The sequence below is a fragment of the Homarus americanus genome, unplaced genomic scaffold (assembly GCF_018991925.1).
Source record: "Homarus americanus isolate GMGI-L3 unplaced genomic scaffold, GMGI_Hamer_2.0 scaffold25827, whole genome shotgun sequence".
NCBI lineage: Eukaryota > Metazoa > Arthropoda > Malacostraca > Decapoda > Nephropidae > Homarus > Homarus americanus.
This window is the reverse complement of record NW_024738300.1, coordinates 9,643,857-9,657,325: the sequence shown is the minus strand read 5'-3', so window position 1 is coordinate 9,657,325 and position 13,469 is coordinate 9,643,857.

Sequence of the window (13,469 nt, the reverse complement as noted above, 5' to 3'; positions counted from 1 at the left end):
CTCCTGACTCTTATTCTTCACCGAGTCCACTGTGTCATTTCTCCCTGACTCTTTTTTTCACAAGTCCACTGTGTCATTTTCTCTGACTCTTATTCTTCACCAAGTCCCTGTGTCATTTTCTCCCTGACTCTTATTCTTCACCAAGTCCACTGTGTCATTTTCTCCCGAATCTTATTCTTCACAAGTCCACTGTGTCATTTTCCCTTAATCTTATTCTTCACCAAGTCCACTGTGTCATTTCCCTGACTCTTATTCTCACAAGTCCATGTGTCTTCCTCTACTCTTATTCTTCACAAGTCCACTTGTCATTTTCTCCTGACTCTTATTCTTCACCAAGTCCACTGTGTCATTTTCTCCCTGACTCTTATTCCTCCTGGAGTCCACTGTGTCATTTTCTCCCTGACTCTTATTCTTCACCAAGTCCTGTGTCATTTTCTCCTGACTCTTATTCTCCCATGTGTTTTTTGTTTGTCCACTGTGTCATTTTCTCCGACTTTTTCTTCACCAAGTCCACTGTCATTTTCTCTGATTATTCTTCCCAAGTCCATGTGTCATTTCTCCTGACTCTTATTCTTCACCAAGTCCACTGTGTCATTTTCTCCTTGACTCTTTATTCTCCACCAAGTCCACTGTGTCATTTCTCCCTGACTCTTATTCTTCACCAAGACCACTGTTGTCATTTCTCTCCTGACTCTTATTCTTCACCAAGTCCACTGTGTCATTTTCTCCTGACTCTTATTCTTCCCACTGTGTCATTTTCTCCCTGACTCTTATTCTTCACAGTCCACTGTGTCATTTTCTCTGACTCTTATTCTTCTACAAGTCCACTGTGTCATTTTCTCTGACTCTTATTCTTCCCAAGTCCACTGTGTCATTTTCTCCTGACTCTTATTCTTCACCAAGTCCACTGTGTCATTTCTCCCTGACTCTTATTCTTCACAGTCCACTGTGTCATTTTCTCTGACTCTTATTCTTCAAAGTCCTGTGTCTTTTCTCTGCTCTTATTCTTCACCAAGTCCTGTGTCATTTCTCTGACTCTTATTCTTCAAAGTCCACTGTGTCATTTTCTCCTGACTCTTATTCTTCACCAAGTCCACTGTGTCATTTTTCTCCTGACTCTTATTCTTCACCAAGTCCACTGTGTCATTTCTCCCTAACTCTTATTCTTCACCAAGTCCACTGTGTCATTTTCTCCTTGACTCTTTATTCTTCAAGTCCACTGTGTCATTTTCTCCTGACTCTTATTCTTCACCAAGTCCACTGTGTCATTTCTCCCCTGACTCTTATTCTTCACCAAGTCCACTGTGTCATTTTCTCCTGAACTCTTATTCTTCACCAAGTCCACTGTGTCATTTTCTCCTTGACTCTTTTCTTCACCAAGACCACTGTGTCATTTTCTCCCTGACTCTTATTCTTCACCAAGTCCACTGTGTCATTTTCTCCCTGACTCTTTTTTTTCCAAGTCCACTTTCTTTTCTCCTGACTCTTTATTCTTCACCAAGTCCACTGTGTCTTTTCTCCCTGACTCTTATTCTTCACCAAGTCCACTGTGTCATTTTCTCCCTGACTCTTATTCTTCACCAAGTCCACTGTGTCATTTTCTCCCTGACTCTTTATTCTTCACCAAGTCCACTGTGTCATTTTCTCCTGACTCTTATTCTTCACCAAGACCACTGTCATTTTCTCCTGACTCTTATTCTTCACGAAGTCCACTGTGTCATTTTCTCCTTGACTCTTTATTCTTCACCAAGACCACTGTGTCATTTTCTCCTGACTCTTATTCCTCACCAAGACCACTGTGTCATTTTCTCCTGACTCTGTTCTTACCAAAGTCCACTGTGTCATTTTCTCCCTGACTCTTTATTCTTCACCAAGTCCACTGTGTCATTTTCTCCCTGACTCTTATTCTTCACCAAGTCCACTGTGTAATTTTCTCCCTGACTCTTATTCTTCACCAAGTCCACTGTGTCATTTTCTCCCTGACTCTTATTCTTCACCAAGTCCACTGTGTCATTTTCTCCCTAACTCTTATTCTTCACCAAGTCCACTGTGTCATTTTCTCCTTGACTCTTTATTCTTCACCAAGTCCACTGTGTCATTTTCTCCCTGACTCTTATTCTTCACCAAGTCCACTGTGTCATTTTCTCCCTGACTCTTATTCTTCACCAAGTCCACTGTGTCATTTTCTCCCTAACTCTTATTCTTTTCTCCCCTAGACTTTCTGGTGGAATCGTAAAGAACTGCGGTTTTCAGTTCGTTGGCGCTACCTACTGAAGCTCGTTACGACTCTCACCTCCGTAAAATACATCAGCCTCCGTCACGGGTCATTCCCCCCGACACACAACACCTTCAGGAGACAAAGGAACGTGAGCATCAAGGGACTCTGTCAACAACCTGACGCAAATAACATAAATTGGTATGAGTTAGGTCGGTAGGAGGCACCTGTATGGCCCTTACCTGAAGAGCAGCTTGCGGTGTGGAGGTGTGAGGACGTGTGGAGGGTGGGAGGACGTGTGAGGGGTGTGTGGAGGGTGGGAGGACGTGTGAGGGGTGTGTGGGTGGGAGGACGTGTGAGGGGTGTGTGGGTGGGAGGACGTGTGTTGGGTGTGGGTGGGAGGACGTGTTTGGGTGTGTGGGTGGGAGGACGTGTGTTGGGTGTATGGGTGGGGAGGACGTGTGTTGGGTGTATGGAGGGACGTGTGTTGGGTGGGAGGATGTGTGTTGGGTGTGTGGGTGGGAGGACGTGTGTTGGGTGTGTTGGGTGGGAGGACGTGTGTTGGGTGTGTTGGGTGGGAGGACGTGTGTTGGGTGTGTGGGGGTGGGAGGACGTGTGTTGGGTGTGTGGGTGGGGAGGACGTGTGTTGGGTGTGTGGGGGTGGGAGGACGTGTGTTGGGTGTGTTGGGTGGGAGGACGTGTGTTGGGTGTGTGGGGTGGGGGAGGACGTGGTTGGAGTGTGAGGGTGGGAGGACGTGTGTTGGGTGTGTGGGGTGGGAGGGACGTGTGTTGGGTGTGTGGGGTGGGAGGACGTGTGTTGGGTGTGTGGGGGTGGGAGGACGTGTGTTGGGTGTGTGGGGACGTGTGTTGGGTGTGGGGAGGACGTGTGTTGGGTGTGTGGGGTGGGAGGACGTGTGTTGGGTGTGTTGGGTGGGAGGACGTGTGTTGGGTGTGTGTGGGGGTGGGAGGACGTGTGTTGGGTGTGTTGGGTGGGAGGACGTGTGTTGGGTGTGTGAGGACGTGTGTTGGGTGTGTGGGTGGGAGGACGTGTGTTGGGTGTGTGGGGTGTGGGAGGACGTGTGTTGGGTGTGTGGGGTGGGAGGACGTGTGTTGGATGTGAGGGTGGGAGGACGTGTGTTGGGTGTGTGGGGTGGGAGGACGTGTGTTGGGTGTATGGGGTGGGAGGACGTGTGTTGGGTGTGGGGTGGGAGGACGTGTTGGGTGTATGGGGTGGGAGGACGTGTGTTGGATGTGAGGGTGGGAGGACGTGTGTTGGGTGTGTGGGGGGTGGGAGGACGTGTGTTGGGTGTGTGGGGGTGGGAGGACGTGTGTTGGGTGTGAGGTGGGAGGACGTGTGTTGGGTGTGTGGGGGGGTGGGAGGACGTGTGTTGGGTGTATGGGGGTGGGAGGACGTGTGTTGGGTGGGAGGACGTGTTGGGTGTATGGGGGTGGGAGGACGTGTGTTGGGTGGGAGGACGTGTGTTGGGTGTATGTGGGTGGGAGGACGTGTGTTGGGTGTGTGGGGTGGGAGGACGTGTGTTGGGTGTATGGGGGTGGGAGGACGTGTGTTGGGTGGGAGGACGTGTGTTGGGTGTGTGGCGTGTGTTGGGTGTGTGGGGGTGGGAGGACGTGTGTTGGGTGTGTGTGGGGTGGGGAGGACGTGTGTTGGGTGTGTGGGGGTGGGAGGACGTGTGTTGGGTGTATGGGGGTGGGAGGACGTGTGTTGGGTGTATGGGGTGGGAGGACGTGTGTTGTTGGGTGTATGGGGGTGGAGGACGTGTGTTGGGTGTGTGGGGGGTGGGAGGACGTGTGTTTGTGTTGGGTGTGTGGGGGTGGGAGGACGTGTGTTGGGTGTGGGTGTGTGGGGGTGGGGGGTGGGAGGACGTGTGTTGGGTGTATGGGGTGGGAGGACGTGTGTTGGTGTATGGGGGTGGGAGGACGTGTGTTGGGTGTATGGGGTGGGAGGACGTGTGTTGGGTGTGGGTGTGTGGGGTGGGAGGACGTGTGTTGGGTGTGAGGGTGGGAGGACGTGTGTTGGGTGTAGGAGGACGTGTGTTGGGTGTGGGAGGACGTGTGTTGGGTGGGGGTGACGTGTGTTGGGTGTGTGGGGTGTGAGGACGTGTGTTGGGTGTATGGGGGTGGGGGGGACGTGTGTTGGTGTGTGGGTGTGTGGGGACGTGTGTTGGGTGTGTGGGGTGGGAGGACGTGTGTTGGGTGTGGGGTGGGAGGACGTGTGTTGGGTGTGTGGGTGGGTGTGTTGGGTGTGTGGGTGGGAGGACGTGTGTTGGGTGTATGGGGTGGGGAGGACGTGTGTTGGGTGTGTGGGTGGGACGTGTGTTGGGTGTATGGGGTGGGAGGACGTGTGTTGGGTGTGTGGGTGGGGAGGACGTGTGTTGGGTGTATGGGGTGGGAGGACGTGTGTTGGGTGTGGGGTGGGAGGACGTGTGTTGGGTGTGTGGGTGGGAGGACGTGTGTTGGGTGTATGGGGGGGTGGGGAGGACGTGTGTTGGGTGTGTGTGGGAGGACGTGTGTTGGGTGTGTGGGTGGGAGGACGTGTTGGGTGTTGGGCGTGTGGGGTGGGAGGACGTGTGTTGGGTGTGTGTGGGTGGGAGGACGTGTGTTGGGTGTGGGGTGGGAGGACGTGTGTTGGGTGGTGAGGACGTGTGTTGGTGGGAGGACGTGTGTTGGGTGTGTGGGTGGGAGGACGTGTGTTGGGTGTGGGGTGTGTGGGAGGACGTGTGTTGGGTGTATGGGGGTGGGAGGACGTGTGTTGGGTGTGTGAGTGGGAGGACGTGTGTTGGGATGTATGGGGGGGAGGACATGTGTGTTGGGTGTATGGGGTGGGGAGGGATGTGTGTTGGGTGGGAGGACGTGTGAGGGTGGGAGGGGTGGAGGGTGGGGACGTGTGAGGGGTGGGAGGACGTGTGTTGGGTGTGAGAGGACGTGTGTTGGGTGTGTGGGTGGGAGGACGTGTGAGGGGTGGGAGGACGTGTTTTGGGTGTGTGGGTGGGAGGTGTGTTGGGGAGGAGGTTGCAGTATTGGAAGGTGTGGTGATACAGAAGTGAATGATCCCGGGTTCGATCTCCGGGCAGGTGTATGGTGAACTATGAACAAGTTTCTTTGCGTTATTTGCCTCTTGTCTACTTGGCTTTGTTAATTGGCTCGCTGTTCGTATTCCTGGTTAATGGTTAGCCAGTGCAGTTGACGAGTTGTCCGATTTTCTTGGGTCATACAGCTCGTTTATTTAGGGTGTGTTGGTTGTGTCATGGATAGTGTGTCAGTGGTGCTTCATTAGATGTTTCAGTCGTCAGGTTTCCTGCTGGTGACACAGTGCTCACAGGCGGGCGGTGGTGTGCTAAAAACCTCCACACAAGCGCGGGCATGATGTGCATTGATTGGTCCTTGCCTGCCGTGACGTCACATAGCGTACCTCCCACTGTTTAGTTCTTTTTGCGCGTAAGTAAACAACAAATGAGGAAGGATAAATTAAATGGAGTTTTAGTAAAGGTTTTTGGCTCGTTTGTTGTAGGGGAGAAGTGGATGTAACTCTCGCCACCTCTTCTTAGGGTCACTAGTTCGAGTCCGGGGCACCTAAGTTCACCATGTTGTTAATGGGTACCGAACACTTCCTCCGTGTACACTAAATTAAGGTGTAGTCTACACTGTGCTGCCCCGCGTGTGTGGGACCCACTTTCACTGTCATGGTGTTGAGGAACCAATCAGTGCACGGCATTATCTTTAAGAACTAATCAGTGCCCAGCATGTCCGCATACGTGTGGATTCTACTAAATTGTGGGCGTGCCAGGGATGAGTGCCGGGCGTCACCTGCCTGGATGACCGCGGGGGGCTGCACCGCGAGGCGCGTCTTGCATAATTCATCTGGGCGTATGCAGAGTGCCGACCTGCAGTGTCACCCATGATGCCACCCCCTGTCTGGTGCTAGCAGTAGTGCCAGGTGCCAGAGGCTGTTTGGGTGTATAGTGCCAGGTGTCAGTGCCACCTTATGTTTCTGGTGTCAGAGTCAGTTTATGTTCCTGGTGTCAGGTGTCAGAGTCACTTTATAGTCCTGGTGTCAGAGTCAGTTTATGTTCCTGGTGTCAAGTGTCAGAGTCACTTTATAGTCCTGGTGTCAGAGTCAGTTTATGTTCCTGGTGTCAGGTGTCAGATCAGTTTATGTTCTGGTGTCAGAGTCAGTTTATGTTCTGGTGTCAGAGTCAGTTTATGTTTATCAGAGTCACTTTATAGTCCTGGTGTCAGAGTCAGTTTATGTTCCTGGTGTCAGGTGTCAGAGTCAGTTTATGTTCCTGGTGCCAGAGTCACTTTATAGTCCAGGTGTCAGAGTCAGTTTATGTTCCTGGTGTCAGGTGCCAGAGTCAGTTTACTTCCACACACCTTCCCTTACACTCCCTTACACTCCCTTACACTCACCCTCAAGTCTTGGGTGAAATTCTTCTAGAAGGTCACCTGTCGTCTGAGGTTGATGATGGACACACACACACACTCTTACACACACACACACACACACACACACACACACTCTTACACACACACACACACACACACACACACACACACACACACACACACGTACGGTACTATTGCGTGTGACATTCCTGGCTTGTTGCAAAATGTCACTCAACCCTCGGGAGCCGCAGTGACCCCCTGGCGCCTCACACGACAAAGCTGCGTTAGTGAGGACAACACCACACTCCCGGCAGCGCACCTCGAGAGACCTAACCCCGTAAACAACAACAACAAAAAAACTCCCTCACTCAAGTCGGAAATAACATCCATCAGTCAAGTCAGTGCAAGAAGCGAGAAATCGGGTTATTGGTCTTTGGGGATTGATGAAGAATTATGCAGTGTGGTCGTTATTGCATGCTGTGACCACCTTGCAATCACCGTGTTGAGGTATTAGCCAGAGTGGAGGTCATGGTGGGTGTGTTATTGATCTGTGTGACCCTGGTGCTTCCTCCTCCCTCCCTCCCTCCCTCCTCCCTCCCTCCCTCCTCCCTCCCTCCATCACCCTCCACTCTCTCTATCCCTCCATCACCTCCACTCGCTCTCTCCCTCCTTCACCTTCCTTCCTCCATCACCCTACTCACGCCCTCTCTCCCTCACTCTCCTCTCTCCTCCCTCCGCCTCACTTACTCTCTCCCTCAACCTCACCCACCCTCATACCTCCTCCTCCCTCTTCTTTTATCTTTCCCTTTTTCCATCACCCTCACTTAACCTCTCCCTCACTCCCTCCCTCACACCCTCCCTCACTCCTTCCCTCATCCTTCACTCCCTCCCTCACTCTTGGTATTCTCTAACATCTGAATACATTGCAAAACTCACCCTAAAACATATCTACCATCACCCTAGATGTCGTCTACCATCACCCTAAAATATATCTACCGTCACCCTAAAATATTGCTTGCCGCATCGACGTGGATAAAAATTAAGTAGAAGAACGTACGTGTGTGTGTGTGTGTGTGTGTGTGTGTGTGTGTGTGTGTGTGTGTGTGTGTGGAGGAGCCCACTTTATGTGCAGGTGAATCTCGCTTGGGAAATTACCTGGAGTTCACCTGTTCTCACACCCTCACTCTCCTGCCTCCCCTCCCTCACCTTCCTCACCACTCACACACTCACCTCCCCTACTACTCCCTCACCTGCCTCACCCTCACTTGTCTCCCCTCCCTCACCACTCCCTCACCTCCCTTATCCCATGCGAGTTTTTTCCACCTGGTGTGTAAATTTATGCCTCCGAGTTCCTTTTTCCCCTCGTCTGTTTTATGCCTTTTTGTATCAACCATTTTTTGCCCCGAGTTTTTTTTCTGTTTAACCTCAATTGTTTTATGTCCCTGAGTTTTTATTTCTATTTTATGATCAATATTTTTTTTTCGTTTTATGCCTCTGATGTTTAATTTTTGGATGTTTTATGCCTCTGATGTTTTATTTGTTGTGTTTTATGCCTCTGATGTTTTATTTGTTGTGTTTTATGCCCCCGAGGTTTTGTTAGGATATGGTACAGGAATTTTATGCCTCATAGTTTTTAGTTCTGTAAATTTATTCAGATTGTTGATGTCTCCGAGTTCTTTATGTAGGTAGTTTTATGCTGTTTATGCGATGATTTTATGTCTCAGTTCTTAGCTCAGTAATTTTGTGTCTTAGTTCAGTAATTTTGTATCGGTTATTAGCTCAGTAATTTTATGTCTCAGTTCTTAGTTCAGTAATTTTATGCCTCAGTTCTTAGTTCAGTAATTTTGTGTCTCAGTTCTTAGTTCAGTAATTTTATGTCTCAGTTCTTAGTTCAGTAATTTTATGTCATGAGGGAGGGAGGCTGAGGGAGATAGAACGATGGAGGTACAGGGTGAGGGAGAGTGAGGAGAAGGAGGTAGAGTGGGAGGGAGGTAGTGAGGAAGCAGGGTGAGGAGGAAGAATGGGTGAGGGAGATAGAGTGAGGGAGGTGTGGTGAAGGAGGTAGAGTGGGGAGGTGTGGTGGAAGGAGAGGTAGAGGGAGGGGAGGTAGGGTGGGAAGAATGGTGGGGGAGATAGGGAGTGAGGGAGGTGGTGAGGAGGTGGGTGGAGGTAGAGTGGGGAGTGGTGGGTGAGGGAAGAATGGGTGGGGATAGAGTGAGGGAGGTGTGGGTAGGAGGGGTAGAGGGGAGGAGGTGGTGAAGGGGAGGAAGTGAGGGAGGTGTGGTGAAGGAGGTAGAGTGAGGGAGGCAGGGTGAGGAAGAATGGGTGAGGGAGATAGAGTGAGGGAGGTGTGGTGAAGGAGATAGAGTGAGGGAGGTGTGGTGAAGGAGGAATGGGGAGGGGGGTGTTGTTAGTGCCAGAGTGACGTTGTTAGTGCCAGGGTGATGTTGTTAGTGCCAGGGTGATGTTGTTAGTGCCAGGGTGACGTTGTTAGTGCCAGGGTGATGTTGTTAGTGCCAAGGTTGACGTTGTTAGTGCCAGGTGACGTTCTTAGTGCCAGGGTGACGTTGTTAGTGCCGGAGTTGACGTTCTTAGTGCCAAGGTTGACGGTCTTAGTGCCAGGGTGACGTTCTTAGTGCCAAGGTTGACGTTCTCAGTGGGGTGACGTTCTGAGTGCCAGGGTGACGTTGTTAGTGCCAGGGTGATGTTCTTAGTGCCAAGGTTGATGGTCTTAGTGCCAGGGTGACGTTCTTAGTGCCAAGGTTGACATTCTTAGTGCCAAGATTGACGTTCTTAGTGCCAGGGTTGACGTTCTTAGTGCCAGGGTTGACGTTCTTAGTGCCAAGGTTGACGTTCTTAGTGCCAGGTTAACACCGTAATGGCAGGTCGACAAACTCAGTGGTTCAGGGAAACTCTCAGTTGACACCTAAGCACATCAGCGCGGTCTAATAGCGTTTGATTGACATGTAAACAAACTTACTCGGTCCTTCGATGCTCACAGCTGATACATAAACAAACCCACGTGACTTATTAAATATCCCACCTAATGTTTATAAACAAACCCACGTGACTTATTAAAGATCTCGCATAATGTATATAAACAAAACCACGTGACTTATTAAATATCTCACCTAATGTATATAAACAAACCCACGTGACTTATTAAATATCTCACCTAATGTTTATAAACAAAGCCACGTGACTCCTTAAAGATCTCACCTAATGTATATAAACAAACCCACGTGACTTATTTGTGTTCTCAGCTGGTGTATATAAACAAACCCCCATGGTCCGTCGGTGCTGTCAGCCGATGAATATAAACAAAACCACGTGACACATTAATGCTCTCAGCTGACACATGTAAACAAACCCCCATGGTCCGTCGATGCTGTCAGCCGATGAATATAAACAAAACCACGTGACACATTAATGCTCTCAGCTGACACATGTAAACAAACCCCCATGGTCCGTCGATGCTGTCAGCCGATGAATATAAACAAAACCACGTGACACATTAATGCTCTCAGCTGACACATGTAAACAAACCCCCATGGTCCGTCGATGCTTGCCGCCTACACAATGGTATAAATATTTACATTAGATTATTATGTAAATATTGACAAGAGATTAGTGTGTAACAAGATCGTCATTGTTTACTATACTAATGTTAATCAATTAATAAATTTTTCAGATTATAATGACCATAGACATTGTTAAAGCTTTTATCGGTATAATTAATGCGTAAATCTATACCTAATTAAGTGTCGAAATTATATCTGTAAAAGTTATACCTGGTGTTATACTTGTTGTTATATCTGTTGTTGTGTAGTAATGATAATATAATTTTTTACTAAACAGCGAAAACTTACCATTACTTTTTACTAAACAACGAAAACTCGGCTACTTTGATTAAACAGTGCAACCTTATCAATATTTTTACTAAACGAGAACTTACCATTATTTTGACTAAATGGAAACCTACCATTATTTTTACTAAACAATGAAAACTTGCCATTAATTTTTACTAAACGAAAAATTACCGTTATTTTTGCTGAATAACGAAATTTTAACATTATTTTACTAAATAACGAAAACTTACCATTATTTGTAATAAACAACAAAAACATGCCATTATTTTACTAATTGAAAAATTATCATTATTTTTTACTAAACGAAAATTTACCATTATTTTTACTAAACAACGAGAACTTACCATTATACTAAACAACGAAAACTTACCATTATACTAAACAACGAAAACTTACCATTATACTAAACAACGAAAACTTACCATTATATAAGCTAAACAACGAAAACTTACCATTATTTTTACTAAACGATAACCGATTATTGTGAAAGGAATACAAATATTGTGTGATACTGAGAATAAACTGACTTAGGATGTTGTCTCTCTATTCGATCTGGAAATGATGAATAAAAGTTTGGAAATGTTGAATAAAAGTTTGGAAATGTTGAATAAAGTTTGGGAATGATGAATAAAAGTTTGGAATTGTTGAATAAAGTTTGGAAATGATGAATAAAAGTTTGGAAATGTTGAATAAAAGTTTGGAAATGTTGAATAAAGTTTGGGAATGATGAATAAAAGTTTGGAATTGTTGAATAAAGTTTGGAAATGATGAATAAAAGTTTGGAAATGATGAATAAAGTTTGGAAATGATGAATAAAGTTTGGAAATGATAAGTAAAGTTTGGAAATGGTGAATAAAGTTTGGAAATGATGAGTGAAGTTTGGAAATAATGAATAAAAGTTTGGAATTGTTGAATAAAGTTTGGAAATGATGAATAAAAGTTTGGAAATGAATAAAGTTTGGAAATGATGAATAAAGTTTGGAAATGATGAGTGAAGTTTGGAAATATTGAATAAAGTTTGGAAATGTTGAATAAATAAAAGACAAATAGAGTATAAAATATTAAGACGAGTGTTAAGTCAAAAGGAATATTAAACTTGTAAATAAAACCTCAATTGATGGGAACCTTTGTTTGTATCGTAGTTTACACACACACACTACTACTACTACTACTACTACTACTACTACTACTACTACTACTACTACTACTACTACTACTACTACTACTACTACTACTACTACTTTGCTGTCACTCGGAATCGAGTATGACGATCATCCAGTTATGATCCAATGATATGAATTATTAAGGATGTTACTTTGGTTGGTGAGCTCTGAGGTGACTAGAGAGACCGATACGGGACCGGCAACGTCGTCAACAGATGTTGCACATGTAAAAAAGATTTGTGTTTTCGACCGCATAAGGATGACCTTACTGGGTGCGGTTGCCCAGACAGGTTGGTGTTTTAGGCAGGCTATGTTTAGGGCACCTTTTCTAGCCCGTGTGGGGTGAGCAGACTGGCTCTTCGAAAGGGTTGCTCAGTCGCACAGACATGACCGGATTGCACTGCTGCCTAGATCCCAGTACATAAACGACCATCTTATCCGTGCCGCCCATGTATAGAGTTGTGACTAGAGACTCCCGGCAGTCATCTCTGCCTGTACCCATCGCCACTCGTCCGTCGCCATGCAACTTTTGGGGGTATAGGGGTTTTGATGATAATGAGAGGTATGATGAGCTGGATGATGGCTGCACGTGAGTTGATTTATGTGAGGCAGGAGCGCAGGCTGCAACCACACATCTTGGCTCTCACTTTTCCTGATCCAGTGGTGTAAGTGTTGCAACGACTGGGGAGAGGGAGAGTTGCAATGGACTGCCGATAGCCCAGTTTGTTGGGTTTCGTCTTAGTAACCTGTCCATCATGCATTGCCCTCGTCCACCGGGTGTAGTCGTTGGATTCCCATGGTGGTCACCTTTTCCGCCTACACCGCCGTTTGGGTCTTGTTGGAGCTCTCTAAGCATGTCTGCCTGATGTGGGTCTCCACAGACTTTTCGTTCGGGGTTTACTCCCGTAGCCTTGTACCTCCCAAGGTTAATCCTCAAGGCAGCGGGGCAGTGGTTGGTAGGTGCCAGGACGTGTCCACGTGCGAGTGGGCCTATGCGCCATCCCTCTGGGGCCCACTGCTACTCCGAGATTCCCTACTGATCTAACCTGGATCCACGAGGCATCCAGTTACCGTGTGTTGCCACGAGGAGGCACAGCAGGAGTCTTGACGGTGAGGAGGCTGTGTACTGGCAGGGGAAAACTTTTGCAAGTTGCTTCCCTGTTCGCCTCGAGGGCTAGCCAGCGACTGCAGCTTAAAGCGAGAGGAAGCAAGCAGTGCTTGCAGCTTAACACTAACATAATGCTGCCACACTAGACGCATAACACCACCTTGTACACACACACACACAGATATCCTCTATCATATACAACAGAGGCCAGCACGTTACCGTCCCCTCAACACTCCACACAAGAGACTGCCACCAGGTACCTGAAACTATACGATATTGCTGTGAATTTTTCTATCAGTTTGGGGCGTTTTATTTACATGCTATATAGATTAAATTCCGATACACAGTGACGTTCTCTCTCTCTCTCTCTCTCTCTCTCTCTCTCTCTCTCTCTCTCTCTCTCTCTCTCGTGTACTGTAGAAGTCAGATTTGAGCTTTTCTTCCTCCGTACTCTTAGCTGAGGAGGACACTACTGGCTATACCTGAAGTCTTAATATATTAACCCTTTGAGTACGATGGCATTAACCCCTTGGGTACAATGACATTGACCCCTTGAAATACGATGGAATTAACCCCTTGAGTACGATGGCGTTAACCCCTTGAGTACAATGGCATTAACCCCTTGGGTACAATGACATTGACCCCTTGAAATACGATGGAATTAACCCCTTGAGTACGATGGTATTAACCCCTTGAAATACGATGGTATT